Raw genomic sequence first — 24,211 nt, 5'->3', positions numbered from 1 at the left:
AGAGCTCAGCATTCTTCCCCTCACTCACCACCTCAGGCAGGAGTTGGTACTTGAACCTGAGTCATCTAGTACACAGGCAGCAAGGAACCTCTCATCCATATAGGAGGTGGGTGATGCACTATCTTCATGTGTGCTGATATGTAAAGGATGGTATCATGCTGAACTGTCATCTATGTATCTCACAATTGCACAGAATTCTTCAGAACATCCCTGATTTTGCCTCATATTTTTGCACTGTCTGTCATAAAATGTTTGATTTTTTGGGTAATCACTGAGGACTCCAGTCAGTTAGTAATGTCAGACATGAACGTTTCATACTTATTGTTATTCTGAAAATGCATGTTGATACAAAACCCGTTGTTCTGTTAACTTTACAAGTAAATTATAGAATAAAATATTAAACTTGTCCATGAGTTTGGTCCAGTCCCTTATGTTTGGATTTGTCAAGAAATTTTGTACAAAGAAGTTGAGAGGTATGATCAATATCACATAGTGCCATACATCTCAACTACTTTACTCAAGATGGACAAAACAAAAAATACTGGAGTGAGAAATGGACAAGAGGATATGCACTGGTAATTTGTGGCTATGTGTAATTGATATTTAATAATTTATTTATTTACTTAAATATATTTGTTAGCCCAGGAGGACTGGTGGTCTTCATGGAAATCGTCAGATGGCAGTTGAGAAAACTGTCCATTTATAACACTTTCCTCAGTGACACAGATGGAAAATACAAGCTGGAAAAACCAAACCCAGTACAATGGGAAGAAAAACAATAACAGATGAAAGCACTAGTCCTCTGCACTAACAGCCTGACATGAAGGAAGGTCACCTACACAGAACAGCCATGCTCTACATTTATGGGTACAAGAGAAAAACAGGATGCAACACCCGAAGTAGTTTTGTGGGGTGTATAGCAGACATTGAACTACCATAGGGATTAATGAAGTGCATGTCTAGCCTATGACCCCAAATTCCTGTGTTGATTAACTGCCACATAATAGATTTTGTTGTTGCTTTGGTTTTGTTTTTCTGTACTCCCACCTCCCATGTGGCAACTCCTCCTCCCTTGTTGCCTCCTCCTTCTCATTCATTGTGGTACCTTCTTCTCCCATTCATGTAGTTCAATTCACCTGCAGCTGCTACCATGACAATGGTTAGGTAACTTCTCGTGCCACTTCATGAGTAATATAATACATTTAATAAACTTTTCTCAGCCTCTTCATGTGATAATCTTATACACAAATATTTCATGTGCATAAAGGAGCTTATGCATTATAAATATGATTGCATTATATTTTATGCATATCTTAGCTTGCATTTTGTAAATCTTTTAATCTTACCCTATCTGCATTTAATCTTGCAAGTATGTTCTGAATGTTGCTATGTACTCATTTTTCATATAATATTGTTGACTAAAAGAGCGTGATGTATTTTCTACTCTTTGAGCTCAGGTCATGGCTAAAAAGGGTCAACAATAGTAAGTAAGTAAATAAATAAATATAAATCAATTCAATGATTTGTTTTCTGGAAAATAACACACATTGGTCACAAAAATTCTGCATTTAAAAGAATGTCCGTTTGTCTTTCTCCAAATGAAAGAAGACCCAACCTTAACGTATATTGTGTTTTTTTAGTAAAGATGTGTAATAATAATAATAGCAAATTGCTGGAGTACCATGAAGGCTGATTGATGAGAACACATATAATCTTCCTCTGAAGTTAGTTATAAAATGAACTAGCATTAGAGACAGTGTAGTATAGGGTCAGTAGGATGTAGTTATAGATTCCTGGCAGGGGGTATGAATTCCATAGTATGAATAAAAGACAGAGTAAATTAAGTGCAGAGAAGATATTTATTGTCATAATAAGAACACTGGACAAGTGAGACAATGAATGTAAGATGGTCTGCAATAAGAGATACAGACATAGGTTCATAAAATGCTGAGTGAGAACGGATGGACCTCATCTTAACCCCTGGTCCTGCTGAAAGCTATCAGTTGATTTCAAGTAGGAGCATCCAAAGGAAACTGTCTTGTTGCTTATTAATACAGAAATGCTTCATCAACGTACATTGTAAACTGGCAATGCTTCAACATATCTTCATGATATACTGCCAACAAAAACACAAAAGGAGAATAGGAACAATACTGGGCAAGTGACCACTGGAACCATACAACACCTAGCCCCCTATACCTTTAAGTAGTCACATTTAAATATTCTTGCCACTCTTTACAAGTGCCTAATACAGCTCACCTCCCAAACTGAGTACGGATGTACATGATAGCCCTGACCTTCACAAAACCAAATTGAGTGGTGTCTAGATCAGTTAAGTTCTCTATGTTTACACAGACAAGTTTCAGGTAAGAGACTTTCAACAATTAACCAAACTAATACCCTATACAATTCTCAAATAAGGTATCTAATGACATGTTAACAGCATTTGTCAGATCAGACTGACTAATCTAGGGATGTCCATCAAATTGAATAACAAAAGGAAAACCACACAAATAGTGCCTTGCAAACCAAATCCTTGAGGTTAACCCCCTTCCTGTAGTTGGGGAATCAACTCAAAAAACCTCTGTATAAAACTTTACCAGTCTAAAAACTCATGGCTTACAGGGAAAAAATAGCAGTATCCCTGTTGAAGTATCTGTTGTGTGATACTGCAAAGCTTCTTTCCACCACTGTATTCTTTTGGAGAATATGATACCTAAAGCAGGGACACTGGTGTTTTTTTTTCCATATCAGTCATGACTGTTTAGACTGGTGAAGTTTTTCACAGAGATTTTTTCAAAATGTAACTATCGCCCCATAAGCCTGACTAGCTTGGTCTGCAAAGCTATGGAAAGGATCATCATGGACCTCATAAATAAAGATATTGGGGAACTACAGACACTGGATCCTACCCAGTTCAGCTTTGTTAAGGGCAGATCCTGCCTCTTAAACCTGGTTGACTTCTTTGAAACAGTCACCAAGGCCATTGACAAAGGGAAGGTGGTCCACACAGCCTACCTGGACCTCGCAAAAGCCTTCGATACAATACCCCACTCGGGCATTATAGATAAGCTCACCAGCTTAAATATAAACCCCTATGTCACTAGATGGGTTGCAAACTGGCTCAAGGACAGAACCCACATGGTTAGAATTGCTGGACCCATGTCAGACTCCAAACCAGCTACAAGTGGTGTCCCACAAGGCTCAGTCCTGGGACCTCTCTTGTTCGGTATATATTTCTCGGAGGTACAGGCCAACACAGAAGGACTGTGGCTGACCAAGTTCGCAGATGACTGCAAACTGGGCGCCATAATCGACTCTCCAGCTGACACAAGCATCCTCCAAAAGGGCCTCATAGAAACAGACAACTGGTGAAAGAGCCATGGCCTCAAGCTAAACGCCAAAAAGTGTATAGTCATCCCCTTTGGCAAAAACAAAGTGCCCACAAATTACCACATAGGTGGTAATCCATTAAGTACAGAAGAAGTAATTAGGGACCTGGGGACCCAAGTTGATAGCAATCTCTCATTTGACAACCACGTGGCCAAAGTGGTTAGAAAAACATTTTACATAGCCCACCTAATCATGAAGGGATTCACATCTAGATTAGGGGAGGTCATCGTGCCTCTTTACTCATCCTTCATCAGGCCCATAATCGAGTACAATGCCCCTTTTGGGATGTACCTTACCAAACATCTGCAGCAACTGGAAAGACCCCAAAAGTACCTCACCAAGAGGATCAAAGGGCTCAAACAGATGCCATATGATGCCCGGTTAAAGAAACTCCAGCTCTACTCAGTGGCATACCGCATGCTCAGAGGCGACCTGTGACTGACGTATAAAGCCATGTCCAACCCGGAATTAAGGGACATGCTGCACCTCAAAAAATCCAAATCCCATCGAGCTACACGCTCGAGAGACTTGAACCTCAGCACTGAAATAAATAGGACATGCTGGAGGGACAGATTCATAACCCAGAGGTTCCCTTCACTCTGGAATAAAATCCCAGTCCAGGTTAGGCAGAGTCCCTCATTGACTCTCTTCAAGAGGAATCTTGATGAGTGGATGGGAGATCGTAGGTTTACCCCGGGTATCACTTCCGTGTCACTGTTAGACAGAGGCACAGTATACTAACCTCGAAAAAGGGCATAGCAAAATTAATTTAAAAAGGGTGGCGAAAGCCAAACATACTCTGGCTAGGCTTATAAATGCCCTAGGGCAGATAGCCTAGTATGAACCTATGAACCTATGAATAATAGTAAACACTGTCCAAAATTAGGTCTTCTACACAGCAGGCAGTTCCATCAGCAAAGCAGTTTTAGACAGGTGGATACAGAGTGGTACTGAAATATGAAGGTGGCAGTCACTGTCACACATGTGTATATGAAACACAGCAGATTCTGAAAAAGCAATACTACATTTGATATGAATGTCCAGTCCCCAAAGTCTAATTAAATCAATCTGGCACAGACTGCACATGATCCAATAAAGAGCATTTACTGCTAGTTGTTGCTGTACTCAAAAGAAAATTCACATGAAATTGAGTTCCAGCAACACAGGAAAGCAATGCCACAGACAACGGAACAATGACCAAATTTTAGAGCTACTGACAACTTTGAACAATAGCAGCTAGCACACCACTGCTCCCTTGCTCAAAAGTTCTAAATGTCTACCTGTTATTTCGCTAAAATTCATCAGGATTAGTTCAGTTAAATAATGGTGGCACAGACATAGTGAAACTTGTCATCTGACAATCCCTGCATCTATCCACTCATCCATTTTCTATACCTGAGTTATCCAGTTGAATGTCATGGGGACCAAAACCTTTGTCAGAAATAACAGGCTGCTGACAGGAACCACTACTCGATGGAATGTCAGTACATCATAACTGGCACAGTCATATGTACACACACACACACACACACACACACAGATGCACACTCACACACACACATACAGACACACGCATGCATGCACACACACACACACACACACACACACACACACATAGATGCACACTCACACGCATGCACACACATATGCACACACACACACACACACACACACACACACACACACACACACACACACACACACACACACACAGATGCGCATGCACACACACACACAGATGCACATGTGCACATGCACACACAGATGCACATGCTCGTGTGCATACACACACACACATACACACAGATGCACACACACACACACACACACACACACACACACACACACACACACAGATGCACACGCACACACACAACACACACAAACACACAGATGCACATGCACACACAGGTGCACACAAACACACATACACACAAACACACACACACGCGCACACACACACACACATGTGCTATACACACAGAATACGCAGTTTGTACAATACAATGAACAGCAAGTTAGGTCTTACTCATTTTTTGGGTATGAAGCATCATTTCATTGTTATCCATATCTTTGCTATCTCTTACAGATTGACACTGGATTTGAGTACATCTACTGTAACTGTTAGCATGTACTTTGTCTGAATTAATTTAAAAATTTAATAAAGCCACTTACCATGTCCTAAAATATTAAAGGTTTCTCAAATGTGGGATAAACTTCTTCCAAGATGCACACGGAAATGAGCTGCAGCTCTGGGCAGGACTTACAGATGAAAACATAGTAAAGCAATGTCATCTTCAAGTGTTCACCACAGCTTGAAGCTCCTACAGCTTCTTTCTAGATTTACCTGCCACCTTTCATCATAAATAACTAATTTCAGCCTTATCTGCATTGTCTCACACAACTCATTAAAATGGAATACTCTGTCTCTTATTGTCATTGCTAATATGCCCATTTTTTTAAAATCTTTGTTTCCTTCATTTCTCCCTTCCTTTACTGTGCAGTTTTACATCTATTATTTCACTGTTATACTTGCCAGTTACCATTAATCTTTCCCATTTAGCTAGCACCACTGACCCCAGAAACTACAGGCCTATTAGTCTCACTAGTTTCATCTGCAAAGCCATGGATTGTATCATAACTGACCTAAGTAGCTGTGATATCAAAAATCTTATAAGACCTGAGCCCCAGCAATTCAGTTTTGTTAAAGGTAGATCCTGTCTAATGAATCTGATCAACTTCTTTGAGAAAGTAACTCAAACTGTAGACAGTCAACATGCTGTTGATGCAGTTTGCCTTGACCTCACTAAGGCTTTTGATGCCATCTCAAATGCTAGCATAATAAATACACAGAATGATCTCCAAACTGACCACGCATAGTTAGCTTGATAATTAATTGGTTGAAGGAGAGAACCTATGTAGTGGGAATCAGTACAGTTTGACCCTGGACGTTTTGACGCAAATGCGATTGGATATACTTTCATATTAAAATTTACATTCATTGTATATAAAGAATAGTAGTTGGACAGTTTGACTCTGGATGATTTTTCCCCAATTAAATTTAATAACAGCTTTATACAACTTAAAGCCTTTGTACAACTTAAAGTCTTTGTAGCTTTGTCAGTTCCATGATTGAAACTAGCATAAAGTTTTTTTTTTTCTGTTCAAATTGTCCAAGGTCAAAAATATTTTTATTTTTGCCATTTTATTAGGGTCCTGCAGGTGGCAACAGTGCCATATTTTTAGTGTGCTGTGGTGTAACTGCAGTTTTGAATTGTTTTGCCTTTCTAAGAATAAATACATTGTAGCTTGTACAGTGTAAATTAATGCAAGGAATGAAATTAATGTTTTTTGCTTATGCAAGGTATTCCTGGATTTAAAGGTTCAGTATATTGTAGTTTTGTTTGTCCCATTATTGAAGCTAGCAAAACTGAAGTTTTATTCAGTGTATTTCAAGTTTTTAAAAATAAAATTAAGTGTAAAAACTGATTGTAAATGTAAGTCTTTCTTATATGAACTCTTTTTCAGTTTTATCTAATTTTCATTAAAGGTGCTTTTATTTTTCTGTTGTGGTTCTTATTTTTCTAGTTTGCTAACGTCAGTTCTCTATGACTGTACCACATTAAAGACGACTACTGCGATTAATATTTTCATCTCTCCTATATGGGTAATAAACTATTATAAAGCTATTCAATGTTGTACAGATCTAGCTATGAAATATGTTAATGCAGAGGTTAAAACAGCTGGGGTCAAAACATCTAGGATCAAAACGTCCTGCACCAATGTAGTGAGAGTGGCAGATGCGTCCACAGCAGACATAAAGGTGACTAGTAATTTTCCTCAGAGCTCTATGCTAAGATTTCTACTATTTGGCATAAACGTCATAGCTCTCCAAATTAAAAAAGGAGGTTCTCTGGCTAACCAAGTTTGAAGATGACTGCAAACTCTGACCTCAAGTCCCCACCGTCCTCAATATGCAGAAGCACCAAATGGAATTCTCACGTCAACTTCCTCTGGAGCAGGGTCAAATATGACCATAGAAAGGGTAGTGAACTAGATGCCCCAGCCATACCAATATCCAATTATTTGGCTGTCTTTCTCCAATTACCATAAAACACTGTTCAAACCTGTCAGTGTGATTTAATTTAAAACTTTTTATTGCAAATTTTACAGCAAAAACACTGAACTGATAACCACTTAGTAAACAAAACAAAAAACTCACACAGAAAACAGACACAGCATGAACAACAGTTAACTTTTCTTTCCTTGAAACTCACATTTATTGAAAGTGCATCTGGCAAGCCATTAAACTACAAGAAAAGTGCAGCAATTCATAGCAAAAAAAAAACATATAGTAAAACATTAATTAGCCATTTTGTGAAGGGTACAAGAATTCAAAACAAAATGTGTAATGCATTTATTAACAGTATGAAACAGACCACTAGATACAAGTGTCCCTTTCAGGGGCAGCCCAGGAGCCCTGTCTGATAAATGACTTGGTCAGAGTTGCACAGCAGACAAACAAAGCCTGAGGGAATCAAACCATGCATTACAGGATGCAGCTCATTAACAGTTCATAGCCTTACTCATCTGCACTAAATGCCAAACAATTTGTTGTCACCCAGCTCAGTGTATTTCGTACCCTCATTCCTGCAAAAAAATCAAGCTAAATTAAAAATGTATTCATACTTGAAATATTAATATTAAACTCAGACTCCTTACTGTCCAGTTTATTCACAACCAACTAATAAACACATTGTAAACAGTCAACAAAATAAAGAAACCAAGAATTGTTCTCAAAGAAAATGGTTCATGTGATAATGCTCCTGTTCAGTCAGTTCCTTCCTTTACACCTTTATACCATAACCATATCGGGAATGAGGAACCAAATACTTACACACACACACCACAATGAAGTTATTTTTAAATATTTGAAAGAGAACTTTTATATATATATATATATATATATATATATATATATATATATATATATACCAACCTTCCACAGAAGGCACACACTCACATCTAGGAAACCAGAGCACCCAGAGGAAACCCACGCAAGCACAGGGAGGACATGCAGACTCCATGTAGAAGGCACCCCAGCTGAGAATCGAACCAGAGAACCTCTTGCTGTGAGGCAGCAACACTAACCACTGTACCACCACGGACACACACACACACACACACACACACACACACACACACACACACACACACACACACACACACACACACACACACACACACACACACACACACACACACACACACACACACACACACACACACAGTTCATTTCAAGTCTAGCCATTTCATCCCAATGTAATACCACAGAAATGTCATTTAATATCCGAGACTGCATTTAGTAATGGGTGCCCATATCCAGGAAGGTTGTGGGTGCTATTCCCAGTAAGAATTTACAGTGCCCCATCCACTCGTCCAGGTTCCTCTTAAACAGTGTCATAGTGGTGCTCTGTTACACATGAATAGGCAGCCTATTACAAAGAAGTAGCAGTCACTGGGAGATAAATCTGTCCCTCCAGCATGTTCTATTTAAGTGGCAGGCCGTATTTACATCCATGGAATGGGTAGCCCTAGTCCTGTTTGATTTACAGATATGCAGCAAATTCATTAGGTTTGGGTCTGAGATTGCTCTGTAAGCCAGGCATATGTCCCCCTGAGAAGTCTATACAATACACTGTCACTGTGACAGGGACTTTAGTCGGTCTGTGTATTGCATATGCTGGAGTCCCTTGATCTTCTTAGTTAGAAGCCTTTGAGGTCTCTCCAATTGCTGCAGGTGCTTTGTACAGTACATGCTGAATGAGGTGTTATACTAAATTATGGGCCAGACTAGTGCTGAGTATAGAGGGGTTATAATCTCTTTTGCTGTTCAGGCAATGCCTTTACTAATCAAGTGTGCTATATAGAAAGCCTTCCTTACTACAGTGACAAATGGCGGTCGAAGTTAAGGTCACAGTCAACTTGTGATCCGAGGTCCCTTACCACTTTGTGGGTACTTAGGGTATTGTTGATTTGATAGTGTGAAGGGACATTGTTTGTGTTGAAGAGAATGATGATGCATTTCTTTGCATTAGGTTTGAGACCGTGACTAAGACACCACTCATTGGTTTATGTAAGACCCTCCTGAAATATATTGACATCATTTGGGGAATCAATTATTGCATCCAGTTTGCAGTCATCTGCAAACTTGGTCAGCCACAACCCTTTAGTTTTGACCTGAACTTCTTAGAAGTATATACCAAACAGTAGGGGGCCCAGCACTAACTCCTGTGGCACCCCACTGGTAACAAGTCTGCTGGTTTGAATGTGCGTGTCTGGTTTGTGAGGCAGTTGGCAACTCATCTTACTAACTAAGGTTATCTGTAATACCTGACTGTGGGATTGTGTCAAAAGCATTTGCCAAGTTGAGGTATGCTGTGTGCATAGATTTGCCCTCATCAGTGGCCCTGATCACATGTTTGAAAAAAATCCAACAGATTTAACAGGCAGGATCTGCCCTTGATGAAGCCGAATTAGGTAGAATCCAGGGTATGGAGGTTGCCTATGTCTTTATTTATGAGGTCCATAATGATACATTACATGGCCTTACAGATAAGGCTGGTACGGCTTATGGGTCTGTTCTAGGTCACCTTTATGGAGGGGAATAACTGTTGCTGTTTTCCATTCAACAGGAACAAAGTCTGTGGTTAGGCTGTGATTGAAAAGTGTACTGAATGATGATACTAGTTCATGTTGTAGCCTGTTTAGATGACAGCCTGTGATGCTGTCTAGTCCCATAGAGGCTGTTTTTTGCTTTGGACAAGGCTTTGATGACCTGCTCTTCAGATATGTGGGGTGGGAGGGAAGTTTGGGGAAGATTTGTTGTAGGTTTGGAGGGGATAAGGGAATTAAATTTTTGCCATACCTATCCACTAGCAGGTGTGCTATCTCTGTGGGGTCAGTGTGTGTGATACCATTGGTCACTAGTTCTGCACATGCTTAGGCTCCACCTTTTAGGTTAAGTACACAGTTGGAAAAGGTCTTACGGTTATCCTTGGCTGTGGTTGCTAAGTTTTTCTCAAAGAAGCTCATAGAGGATTTGACAAGTTGTCTTATTTGCCTATTGAGGCTGAGGAGGGTCCTTTTCCACTGTTGATCTCTCACCTAAAAATGAAAGTATGGTGAAAGACCTTGAAACATGAATAGATACTTCCCTTGTTTTTAACCATGATATTGCAACAATAGTTAGGAAATCTTTTTGCCTGGTGCAGGTGATTTCAAAAGGTGTTTTATCTAGCTCCAAGGAAGCGTTTACCCCTCTACTGGCAGAGAGTACACACAGTCAAAACTGATCAGATCTATTATCTAACACAATGCCTTTTTTGATCTGTATCTTAACATGCATATCAAGCAAATGGAAAGATCCCAGAGGTTTCTAAATGAAAAAGATCATAGGCTTAAAAGACAAAAGCTACCATGAGAGGCTGGAAACATTGCCCCTTTATTCACTGTCCTACAGACTCCTTAAGGACAATCTGTGCTGCGCCTTGTACTTTGGACCATTATGGATCCAGTAGTCCAAGACCTCATATACCTCCATAAAATCAAATAGTTTTACAGGGGTCTGTATTTGCTTTAGCAAATAAACAAAACATGGTAGATAGATTGTCACACAATGCTCACCCATTCTCTGGAACAAACTTCTACTCCAAACTAAGCAACACAACACATTTTCTTCCTAAAAGGCATTAGACAACTAGGTTTGTACTCAAAATGCACTCCTGGTATACCTGGTCTGTTACTCTTTGAAAAGATCTAAGGGTGGGAGTTGTTTTGTAAATTGTATGATTCTAAGAACAGCACAGAGCATCACGGTGATATCATTTACATTGTGTTATTATTCAATGCTTATACCATCTTTTGCTCACCAATAACACTCATCCTTTGCATAAATGATTATAATGTGGACAACTTGTGATTCTTGAATCATAACTCTCTGCACTGTCCTGCAGGTTTCCACCCCAGAATAATGATACATGTGATATGACACTATTATCATCTTCTTTATGAAAATGTTCTATTTTTGTAAATGGAATAATACCATCAGAAGGATTTTTTTATGTACAAAGGTTTCAAAATATGTTCTCATGCTCATTTTGACTTACAAGAAGAAAACTCTTTAGCTGACTCAGCCAACATGAGGGAAATCTCTTATTTCACTCAGCCAAATGGCTTTTCTCTAAAACCTTACCAGCTATTGATCAGACCCTTATCTAATTTAGAAACACATTTGTGTAATGTTCGCACAGTTTTGTCCCAGAAATAAAACACCAGGCTCTGATATTAAAAATGAAAAAAAAAAAAAAAAACTAAGAGACAGAGCCTAGGTGAAGAACAAGAGTGCATCTCTCCACTCTGACTTTTAGAGTTTTCTAGCTATGACCCAGTACAAACCTGAAATAAAAGCTACAGACAAATCAAAATACATTACAAATCTATAGGCATCTAGGTCAAAGAATAAAATATATTTGAAAATAAACAGAAGGTTCTATAATCTGAATATAATGTAATTTTATCATTCACTCAGAACCTGTCAAGCCAATAAAATATGTATAAACTTTACCACAGAAAACTGGTCTGTACAGTAGTACCCCAAAATAAAAGAGTTCACCCTTAATAGTTGTTCAAGTTTCTACTACTCAAATTTCACATTGTACAAAGCTGCTCTTCCAAACAAAAATAATCACCTAAGAGCAGATATTTCTTCAACTAAGAGAATGCTGTTAGCTTGTAAATTTTTAAATCTGAAAATATCAAGCCTAAAATGGGAACACCCACTAGCATTGAATATCATTGTTCTTTGCTTTTTGTGGGTTGGGTTTCTAATATTTTTGACATTATTTTAATGCATTCAGTTTGAAGGAACTGAGACATTGTTTCTTCATGTTTCAGTTTGAACTGAAAACACTGTTAAATTAAACTAGCAGTGAAATGCTGCTGACGAGGGAGAGGGTAAAATTTCATTACTGCAGCATTTAGCCTGTTTTCCTGGTAATGTAGCTGTATAATAACATTTAGTGAAAAGGGATACAGAAATTGAAACCCCTTGTATGGTACGTGCTTGAGATTTGATCCCTAGAAAATGTTTTTTAGTTATGTATTCTCCATTCATTATTAATGTTGAATACTGTCAATTAACTGGAGTAATTTGCATTGTTCTAGTATATAAGTTTAATGCTTTAGCCATTATTGTTCCAACACAGATTCTCCTCCTTCTAGGTACTTAAAATTTACAATAATCATCACAGCACCATCTGAAACTCTAATTCATTATCAAAGCTATACAATGTGTATCAAGCAATGGAGTTTTGATTTGATCATTTCAGTACCACGAAACACAGACTATTTCAAAACTGACATCTGGCCATACTGCTAAAAATGTTTCACTGTCAAGTTTCAAACTAGTGAAAGAACTATGATGCCCTCTATAATCCTGCCCTGGATCAAAGAAAAACGTCGAACAGAACAAGCATTATTTAAAGTCCTGAGCTATAGTGTTCAAAAATATAAATAAAGAAATATGAGAGATGCATAATTCATGGAGTTCCCTAAAATATGATCTATCATACAACTAGGAAAACATGGGACATAAAAATAAAACATGACTTCAAAATAGGCTATCATGTCATGTGTGGTTGCATAATCTTCTATTATGAGATCAAAATTAAAGGTATCCCAAGTGCAAACTGTCTCTCTACTTTTCTTCGATATCAGTCAAATGTAGGAAGCATGTTGCAGATCCTTGATTCTAAATTATATGGAAGATTTTATCACTTCTACAGTCAAATTTCTCCACAGTAGTTTTAAGTCTCAAATACAAGATGACTGCATCAATTTGGAAACATAACTTGAGAGAAAGTTTTATCTGCAATGTAAATAAAAGTAAATGTGAGCTATATGCAAGCACAATCTCACGAGTATCTCCATGCACCTTCAAATTAAAATGCAGATGAATGCCAAAATCATCCATCCACCCATATGTCCATCTCTCTAGCCATCTATTTTGATGTATTCTTTATCTTGTTCAAGGTCATAAGATGCCAGAACTTGCTGCTTGAACCAAAAAGCACAAAGCAAAAAAGCACTCCTGAATGGAGTGCTAGAACTGAAGTTGCCTTTACATTTATGTACCTTGACTTCATACTGGACCATAAACTATTATACATTCACCATCATCATCATCAACACCCTTTTTCCCATTTTCTACAGGGGTCATGGTTTTGTTTTATATATCTTCACCTCTCTTGATTCAGTGACACTCTCCTGATCGTTGCAGGTCTTTCTTCACACAATCTGTCCATTTCTTGTCAGGATGTCCTCATTTCCTATTGCCTTCTTCCAGACTCTCCCAAATCTTCTTTATCAAATAATCTTCTGCTTTACTACACATGTATCTGAAGCACCTTAATATGTTATCTTTGATTTTTCTGCAATTGCTGCTACTTTGACATCTGCTCTTATCATTTCTCCATCTGTCCCACAGTGTGCATCTTACAACTCATCTTGGGCACTTCATCTCCATCATCTCTGGCTTCAACTGCTCTGCCTTCACTGCTCAGGTTTCTGCAAGATACAGAAGGTTTGACTGCACCACTGTTTTGTACACCTTACTTTTCAGCTTCTTTGACATTCTTCTGACACACACTTTCTCTGACACCCTGTTCTAGTTTGCTGCAGCCCCTTTGATTCTACCTTTGACCTCTTCATTCAAGTTTAACTTCTCCTCAACCATCACTTCCAGATACTTACTGTTACCTTGTTCCAGTACTTTTCCTTCTATCTTAATTTTTGGCTTCTTCTGATTTCCCCAATTATTTCCATGACAACTGTCTTACTTGACTCAGTTTCATGCTATCTGCCTTCTGCTGTGCATTCCATTCCCCTATCAATTGCTGAAGTTACTTTTCAGAATCTGCTTGTAAAGCAATATCATCTGCATAAATGAAAGCCTATTCTTTATCTGTTGCACAGCCAGTTTAAGAAGACAATACTAAAGTATTACAGGATTCATTTCAAAAGATATGTCTGGTGTGACATTGCTGAACTGCATATTGAGACTACTGTCATCCCTAGAACAAGTGATCAATGCAAGCACTGGTATGATGACCTAATGTGCTCCATGCTTAAGACTTCCAGAAGCAGGAAGTGGAGGTTAGGCAGGAAAGGCTTGAATATTATAGCAAGTATTTGCAGTTGGTACTATTATCTAAAGTATAATGTTATGTTTTTATCTGTCATTCAGAGCTGGGCTCCTAACAAATACTATTTCCTCAGACAGGTATCAGGTCATGCCAGGTGGGCTACTGTGGGGGAATGCCTCAGTCCTGTGCTCATTGCTTATCTGTCTTGGCACTGTTGCATATTATGGGGTACTACACAATTTTCAGTTATGAATTTATGGGCACCATGTGCGACTTCAGCTATCTTATATGTGTATTTGAGGCTGTAGCTTAGTTGTGAAACTGTGAGCACATTTCATTGCATCTGTTATCATGCATGGACAAGATGGAGTGCAGTTTTGCAATGCAGTTTGTATCTCATTCATGCCTTTGTCAGATGGCTGGTTCATCTCTTGTGTCTTTCATATGCATAGAGTGGAATGTTAATTATGCTGGCTGCCTCAGGAAGGAGCAGAGACTTCTGTCCCAGTGTGGTTAGTGTGGAAGTTACCTACTACATTGTACTATACTGTTCATGCCAGTTGTAGCAATTGTCAATAGCATTAACCTCTCCATTGCTTCTCCCTCCTGCAGTTCATAAAGATGAGGAGCTACACACATGTCAACAGCAGGTTAACGGCTGGGAGTGCCTTGCTGAGACATTCTGACCTCTCACAGGCAAGTAACCTGGCTCAATTCCCTGCTGCAGCTCAACCATCAGTGTGACAGGAGATATGGGAGGCAGTTAACAATGCAATAACCCACATTGGGTAGCTACCATTAGGCTCCTCTTGGAGTGCAAAGCAGATATGCTCCATAGGCAGGTCTCTCTATCAGGCCACTACAACAGGGTGTGGTCCCAGACACTGGCCACCCTGAACCACTTTCTGGGCCAAATTGACCTTCCTTTGGGCAAGCTAACAAGTTGCACACAGCAATACCCTCTTCATCATCAAAAGTACACCCCTATCTTATTTTATCACAACCCATCCCTTGTGCACTTTCCACTCTTACCAGGGGTGGCTCGTGCTATAGGACTGCAGCCCTCCCACCTGTAAAAATGAATAAATTCCCCACATAAAAAAAAAAAAAATTAAAAATCTTTTCTTTCACGAGTAGTCCCGGACTCCGCGCATGTGTGCTTAGTTCTGATTGCTGTCAGAGGCAGACCAGAACTCCACGCATGCATGCATGCTCATTCCTGAACTCCAGTCTGCTCTCTCAGGCAGTCTGGATAAGGAAGGCAGGAAACTCCACCCTTCCACCCCAGAGGTCTGTGCGGTGATGACTGCACAGATCGGAAGGTCACCGGACTGCATCGCCCACAGGCTGGAGGCTCCAGCCTATTCAAGTTTTGCAGGGTCCCACCAGCAGGATGCTCCAGCCTACTCACGTCTCACGGGAGAACAGCATGAGCGGGCTGTTATGGAGGGTAGAGATGAGACAAATGGAGGACTTAGCTGGGCTGCTGCAGAGGATTGCTACAGAGGACAGAATCAGCAGAGGACACAGCTGGACAGGATCGTTATGTGGGGACAGAATTAGCAGGTGTGTGCGGGCCATTATGGAGAGTAGAGACGGGACAGATGGAGGACTTAGCTGGGCTGCTGCAGAGGATCGTTACGGAGGACAGAATTAGCAGGTGTGTGTGTGTGTGTGTGTGTGTGTGTGTGTGTGTGTGTGTGTGTGTGTGTGTGTGCAATGCCCTAGGTGCTAGCAGGTAGAGAATAAGGCTTGAACCCTGTACCTTGGGCCCAAGTGGCAAGAGCCTGAATTCCCTACCCATCACTATTTGTTAAAATTTTTCAGATTTTTGCCTCATATTTGTTCTGTTCCTCATAAAATGTATGGTTTCTGTATTTTTGTTTCTTGACACAGGCAGTGGTGCACTGGTAGCATTGTTGCCTGACAGCTACAGGTTCTCTGGTTTGATTCTTGGCTGGGGAGTCATCTGTATGGAGTCTTGAATGTCCTCCCTATGTTTGTGTGTTTGCTCTGGTGTCCTCCCATCTTACAAATACATGTGTTTGGAGTGTTTCTCCCTGGCCCTCTGCTGAAAATTGGCTTTTGTTCCAAGTCAGACTTTCCTGGTTAACAAATGTTAAATAAAAATGACAAGCATTTGAATTTCAGACTTCATATTCTTCAGAAAGTACATGGTAACACAAAACCTTTTATTCTAGCAATTTTTGAAGTTTATAAGATGGATATCTGAACTTTGTCCCTATTTTTGGTACTGTATTCCCCCATTATTGGCTTCGTCCAGGTTGTTTGTGCTAAGGTTGAGAGCTATGGTGAGAACTGAATTCACTGAATATGTTTGGGGGGCTGTATTCCCCCATTACTGGCTTTGTCTTGTCTACATGCATTTTGCTAACAGGTTGAGAGCTATGGTGAGAACTGAATTCACTGAATATGTTTGGGGGCTGTATTCCCCCGTTATTGGCTTTGTTCGGGTGTTTTGTGCTAAGAGGTTGACAGCTATGGTGAGAACTTAATTCACTAAATGGCAGCCATTTAAGTTTCAGTCTTCCTCCCTTTCATAAAACAGATGATTTTGTGTAGTGGTATGTTGCTCTGACTGTTTTGCACATTGTCCTGGGTTCAATACTTGGCAATGAAATGTATGGTGGTAGCACAGCATTTTATTCTAGCAACTTTTCAACATTATACAAGCAATGTTAAAAATGTATTCCTGGTTTTGGGGTTTTGCCCCCCCCCCCAATAAATTTTGGCTTTTCCAGATTTCTTGTGCTGCAAAGTTCAGAGATACAGCTGAGTGTCAAGTAGATTTTACAAGAAGCTGATAGCTGCAGGGGAACAAAAGTTTAGTGCTGCTTATGTTGAGTCTGCTTGCATTGTTAATAGAACAACAGGTAGCGTACTTACTTTTGATGCAGAAGTCTCTGGGTTCTACTCCCACACTAGGTTAATGCATTGCTGATACTGTACTGTGTTGTAAAGGGGGTGGATGCTGCAGTCCTTTTTGGCAAAGATACCTAGTAACTATGATCGGTTTGCCATCCATTCCCTATTGCAATATTACTAGCTTATCATTTTTTAATGCAACATAGGCAATTTATTCCTCAAGGGCAACAGGCACTCTTTTGTAGATGAAACAATGAAATATAAAGTTGTTTGCTAGCAGCAACCTCTTCATTAGTTACAGATTTCTTTAATGTGGAATTATTTAGATGACTTTTACTACTTCAGAGATTCTGCATATTTACTGATAATGGTGGACTGTAGAAGTTTGAGTAGACTTTTATGATGGAAATGTTCTGAACTGGGGAGTTTTGAAATTATTGGTGCATGCATTTTGTTTCATTGTTTACTGGAAAAATGTTCAAAACAAAAATTTAAAATGCCTTCTAACAACTGTACTGTATTATACAAGGAATATAATTTAGTACAATCAGGAAGGTGTATCAAAGAGCACATGTATGTTTCATGTGCAAGGGGCCTATGATTTGAAAACAGCCCAAAGTTAATCTTTATCTGCCACTGGCAAAATGTATTTTCTTTGCATGTGGATTTCAGGGCTGTTTCATTGAATGTGAGTTTCAAGGGCAGAGAAGTTTTAATGCTAAGTCTGTTTTCATTGTGAGACTGCATTGCTTTGTTTAGCAGGTGTCTTATTGTTTGTGCTATAAAATGCAAAATAAAACTTTCAAATGAAATCCAAATCATCATAGAAGTAAAGCAGTATGCACATTAGTGTTTATGGTAAATGGAGTGAAATAGCCAAGTAATGGATCATTGGAATGGCTGCAGGGGGGAGGGCTCCATTTGACCATGATTTTGTTAGGGGGAAGGGCGGAAAACTCAAAGACAGCCCCAGCTGAACTATACCTCCCAACTGTCCAGATGTTCACAGAATGAATAGATTTTTGCTTCTTATTTTTGGTTTGTTCCTCATAAAATGTGTGGTTTTCTGGAAAATCATTTAGGAATTAAGTCACTAAATAATGACACACTGAGTTTCAGACTTCATAACCTTCAGAAAAATGCATGCTAAAGTAAGACCTGTTATTCTATCAAATGTCTCAGTTTATACAAGAGCAATTTTTAGTACTGTTTATATGTTCCCCCAATATATTTGGCCTTGTCCAGATGTATTGCATTAACAGGTTGAGAGGCACATGCAAATAAATTGCTTTATAGAATTAGGCATAGCCAAACCTCTCAACTGTCCCCAATTTTGGCTCAAAATGTTGCTCTTCCCCTAATAATCCCTCCACAAAATAGCAATTTTGGAAGAAAACATGGAGAGTTTACAATTAAGAAATAACTATAATAATCAGAGTTATAGATTACTTTTATTTTGTCAGCTGCTCAAGTTAGCAGTACTAATATTAAAAGTGTCCCTTCTTTGACAGGTTCCCAGCTGTATTGTGTGGTTATTTTATATTTTTGCATCACATTTTTGGTCCATTTTTCATAAAATTGTGGGTTTTTTTGGCAAATTAGTGGCAAATCATTAAAAACTGAAGTTAGAAAATAGTGACAGATATTTGAGTTTCAGATTTCATATCCTACATAAAATTTATACTAATGCAAGACCTACTATTCTCTTTCTAAGTTTATAAGAGCAATATTTAAAAATTGTCCTTATTTTTGGGATTTTGTCCCACTTCTATGTATGGCTTTGTCCAGATTTCTTGCACTGAGGTTGAGAGGTATGACAAATGTGCCAGGGCCATCACAGTGAGCCAGAGACATTTCAAATTGTGACATACTTGTTGCACCCCACTCCCCCATGTAGTGACTCTGGATGTGTCCAAGCAACGCAAGGAGTAGTTATGCAGTGTAAATGTGTTGAGTATCCCCCCATCCAAGGTGGACACAAGTACTACAGTAGCTTTTCATCTGTTCTTGATTTTGCAGAATGGTCTAATTTCTGTCATATTTTTGTACTGTTGATTTATACTTATTACTCAAAGTGCCTGTTGCTCTGTGTTTAAGTAGCAATGCTTTAATGACCATCAGGTAAGCTTGTCTGAGATCATAACATGCAAGTAAGCTTTAATAAGCATACTGTTAAAAAATTGCCAGCATTGAAAGCCTTTCTGTTGTTGCCATGCAGAGAATACTTAACTAGATAATGTATAAGCCTTGGGTATCGAAATGTATATGACAGTATTTGTAATACAGGACAGGATTACATTATTTTAAGAAGCTCATTACACTAGTTGGAGACTTCCAGTGATTTCTGAGGGCTTTACCCATAAACTAAACAGAATGCCATTCATGTGTGGTCCATAACCTGTACAGTAATCCTTTAAGCAATGTATCTTGAGCTTGTTTCTTGTTTGCTTTTCATTTTTTACTTTGATCATGTTTTCCCCATGAAACAAGTAGATAGTTGTCAGGCAGTAGTTCTTTTTGGATAAGAAACATTTTTACAAGTGGGGGCATCACAGAGATTGCTACTTTTAGCATGTTACTTGGTACTTTAATAAAGCTGAATATAAATTATAATTAGAACTGCAGTGCAAGGAGAAGCGGTTTGAGTTGATTGCTGCTTGTTTTCTTTATACTTGATTTTGACTGGCATTTCAGTAATATATTTAAAAAGTAATTACTTTTTTCATGCCTCACAACCTTTTTGTTTCCATCTAGATATTAAGTAAGCTGTCATGCAGCCAATGCATTGAAATATTTTTATTCTTTTACACTTCATTTTGTCTTGATTGGAATCTCATAATGACGGTTTGGCACCCAGGGCAGCATATTTAATTAAAGTTAGTTTTTGTGGTTTTGAGCATAGCTCCTCCCCTTTCTAGTTGGCCGCACACCTTCCCATTGACCCCACCCATTCAGCTGACTCCTGCAGCCCCCCTTTGATTTGAAGTCACCAGCTGCCATTGACTCTTACCCAACACCATCTGCCCCCTCCCTTTGTCTCTGCCCAGCCTATGTCTCCCTCTCCTAGTGGGTGCTCATCCAACCCTGTTTGTATTGCTCTGTGTTTATTTACCTCTGCAAACTACCCTTCCCCACTTTTCTCCCATCTTTACTTATTCTTCTTATCATTCCTTCTTTCTACATAAACATAAAAATGAAGTATTTATCCCCACAAACATTATGCCTTACTTTCCCCATCTGCTTTTTTCTTTATTTTTCCCTTTTGTAAGTACCTCTGCTTACTATATTCCCCTTTTGTAAGCATTTCTGCTTACTATATTCCCCATTTCCTACAAAACACAGGACAGTTTCTCTCTCTCATGGAGACCTAACTTGGCATCTTTCCAGAGAAAAAGGGAATGATCTACTGTATAATGTTGACCCATAGTGGCTATGGCAAGCTCTGACAGCCAATGATAGCCATCTCAGGACTACTGCTCTCACACAGTAGCAAATGTAAGTTAGTTTAGGTATAACTAGCAAAGGAACTATATGTAGCAATACAGTACAGTAAGCATTACAGACCTAAGAGCTAAACAACAAGCACATTTGTCTGATAAAACCAACAGCCCTGGCTTAATTTTGATTTATACAATGCCTAACTGAGGAAGTCAGTTAATCAGTTTAGTGGTCTATGTTCACTCTTAAAATGAAGCAGACATGCCTTTTGAGCCATGTTTTTCTGACAAAAAAATACAATGAATAATAAAAGGAAAGACACAATTGTAAGCCTATACAAAATGAAGAAAGGAGACGCAATTAAACTGTCTTCCTTTATTGACAAGCCTGCTTGATAAAATGTCCCTCCAGGGAATGCTGTTGCAGCATTTGGAAACATGAAAAAAAGCTGGTAGCTGAGATCAACCTAGCTGATGCAATTCCAAATGATTCACATCAGCAACATTGAGTGCAATATCAGTCAACTTAAATAAATGGGCTTCATTCTTTTACTATGTGACAGTTACAGACAAGAAAACAAGTGTGAATAGCAAATGGTCACAAACCTGGATGAGATGGATGATGCTGGTGTGTGAAAATGACAGTATCGTCATTCTTGTTGGAATGCAAGCTAGAAGACTTTTAGTGGGATAATGATGTTTGATGAAAATTTTGTCACAGTCTGAGGCCCAGCTGCAGTAAATACTTCATCTGGGATATAAGATATGCAGTTATCAAACTTTTCTTTTTAACAGCCCTTATCTTGCTGCAGTCTGACAAAATACCAAATGCCTACAGTCCTTTATATGAAAACATAAAAATAAAAATTTAATACAGCTGTGCAGTGATACAGAAAAATGAGGTTGTAAAAAGATTAGATAACAGATAAACAAACTTCCCATATAACCTACTAGATATTAATAATGCTCAACTATACTTATTAGCACTGTGCATCCTGTAGTACAAATGCTTTCTTGTTGACTTTTTTAGTAAAATTCTTCCTGCAGGAACATGGATGTATTCCTAATAAAGAGATGACAACTCAGCAAACAAAGGAGAGTAGTATTGATGAAATTGAATTTATCATCAAGTCTTGGTGAGTACCTTCATGAAGTGGACCCTGTTTTTCACAAAATCTCACCAAGATGACACTGATATATAGACTGCATTTATATAGCATATATCATGGACAGAAGTAGGTCAAAAATTAAAAAAAAAGATATTTGGGTGCACAAGACCCAGGACAAAAATGTGTCCAATCCTGGTAGGCACACTGGTGCCAGGACTAGAAAAAATGACAGTGTAGAATCCCTGTTGTAGAACAAAGTAGCAGTCCACAAAAATCACAAAAACTGAGAGGCCAAAGAAGAGCCATAAAAACAATAGAGTGGACTGCTGAGGATAAGAAAGAAATTATGTACAGTTACTAGTATACAAAAAGCCCAAAATTTCCAGACACAAGATATACAAAAAGATTAAAAGAGAAATTAGAGGAAAGAAAAATACTTCCACAAGAAAAAACTGTCAGAAGCCACAAATAAAAAAACGTGTTCAGTAATACAACAGATTTGTGAAAAATAGTATATAGACCAAGAAACTTTGATCTGTTTGAAAAAAGAAGCACCTGAAGAAGTGCAAAAATATAAACAACAAAACCAAGAGATTTTTGAAAAGTATAAAAAAGAAATTGGGACATAGGAAAGAAACAGAGATTTGATATGGTGCAATACTTATGCAAAGGTAAAAGCCAAATTAATCAATATAAGGAAGGCAGCCCCAAAAATATTTGAAGAGAAATACAGGCAATGACATCCAGATATGGAAAATTTTACAATAAAAATATAACATCAGAGAGGGAATGTAGAAAAGAAGATCAGTAAAGTAGAAGTTAGAAAAATAGAAGTTGACGTTATGAAGTGCCTGCAAAGTGAAGGATTTTGTGTAGAAGGGTTAATACAGGTTATATCACAGCATGATGTAACAATCCCCAAAGTAAGGATAAACAGGAAATCAGGAGACATCTGAAGAAGAAATATGGACATGGGATCTATGCAAAAAAAGAAAGCAAAACTAATTAATACAAAAAGAGCAGCACCAAAGATATTTGAACAGAAATACAGGCAAAGGAATCCAAAAATGGAAAACTACAATACAAAAAATAAGAAGACAAAGAGGAAAAGTTGAAAAGATTAGTAATGGAGAAATTAAAGAAATAGAAACTGAGGTTATACAGTACCTGCAAAGTAAAGGATTCAGTGTAGAAAATCTAATTCAGAAAGCACCACAACAGGATAGAGCAATGGACATCCAAATTAAGGGGAAACCATTGGAAAGGGAAGCAATTGGTCAGGTGCCATATGAAGATATTTTGGAGCCTTCCACAGGAAACCAGTATAAACTTTCACTTGAAGCTGGACAGCAAGGGAAGGAACAGGAAACCATGGAAACTCTGACGCAGTCAATGTTGAGGAGTGATAGGCCAGTTGAGTTCCCATATGACTGAGCAACGGATGGCACAGGATGAAACTGAAAAGAATGTGCCACAAAAAGATGGTATAGAACTTTCTACAGAATGCCCACAGGAAATGGAAAGCAAAAAATGCGCCCTCAGTTTAGAAGAAAACTAGCTAATAGAAGAGCTGCTTGATTTAACAGAGACAGACAGACATACTAAGATCAATGAAAGAAATAAACTGCAGAAGGTCAATACAACCCAAAAAGTCAGAAGTTTGATAAAACAAATGAACACAGTAATTAGGACTGTCCATAGAGATTCATGTGATATAACAGAAGTAAACAGGATATATTACTGGGCAGCTAAATTAATAACTGATAAAGTTCTACCACAAGAACACAGGGTAATGACTGAAATGAAGGGGAGAAATTGAATACCATAATGGAAGTATAGAATAGAGAAAACTATAAAGCAATTAAGACAAGAAGTGTCACTGTTAGAAGAGTAGAGAAGAGGAAACAGAACAACAAAAATACTTAGAAAGATATACATGATAAAAGCAATCCACAGTATTATAACAGATCAGGATCTATCATGCAGTATTACAAATAAACTAAAAACCTCAGCACAGGCAGAAAAACATAGAAGATATGCAGACAAATATAAAGGAAAAGTACAAAATAAGTAATTTATTGATGACCAAAAAAAAGTTTTATAGAGAACTGGGAAACAAGGTAAAAGGAATTGAAAGACCACAAAAAAGGAGAAATAGATATATTTTAAAGAAGTAAAGGTC

Source organism: Protopterus annectens, chromosome 5.part0 (assembly GCF_019279795.1).
Source record: "Protopterus annectens isolate FY-2018-M chromosome 5.part0, PAN1.0, whole genome shotgun sequence".
In the NCBI taxonomy this organism is placed as follows: Eukaryota; Metazoa; Chordata; order Ceratodontiformes; family Protopteridae; genus Protopterus; species Protopterus annectens.
The sequence above is the reverse complement of the archived record's forward strand: the minus strand, read 5'-3'. Positions refer to the sequence as shown.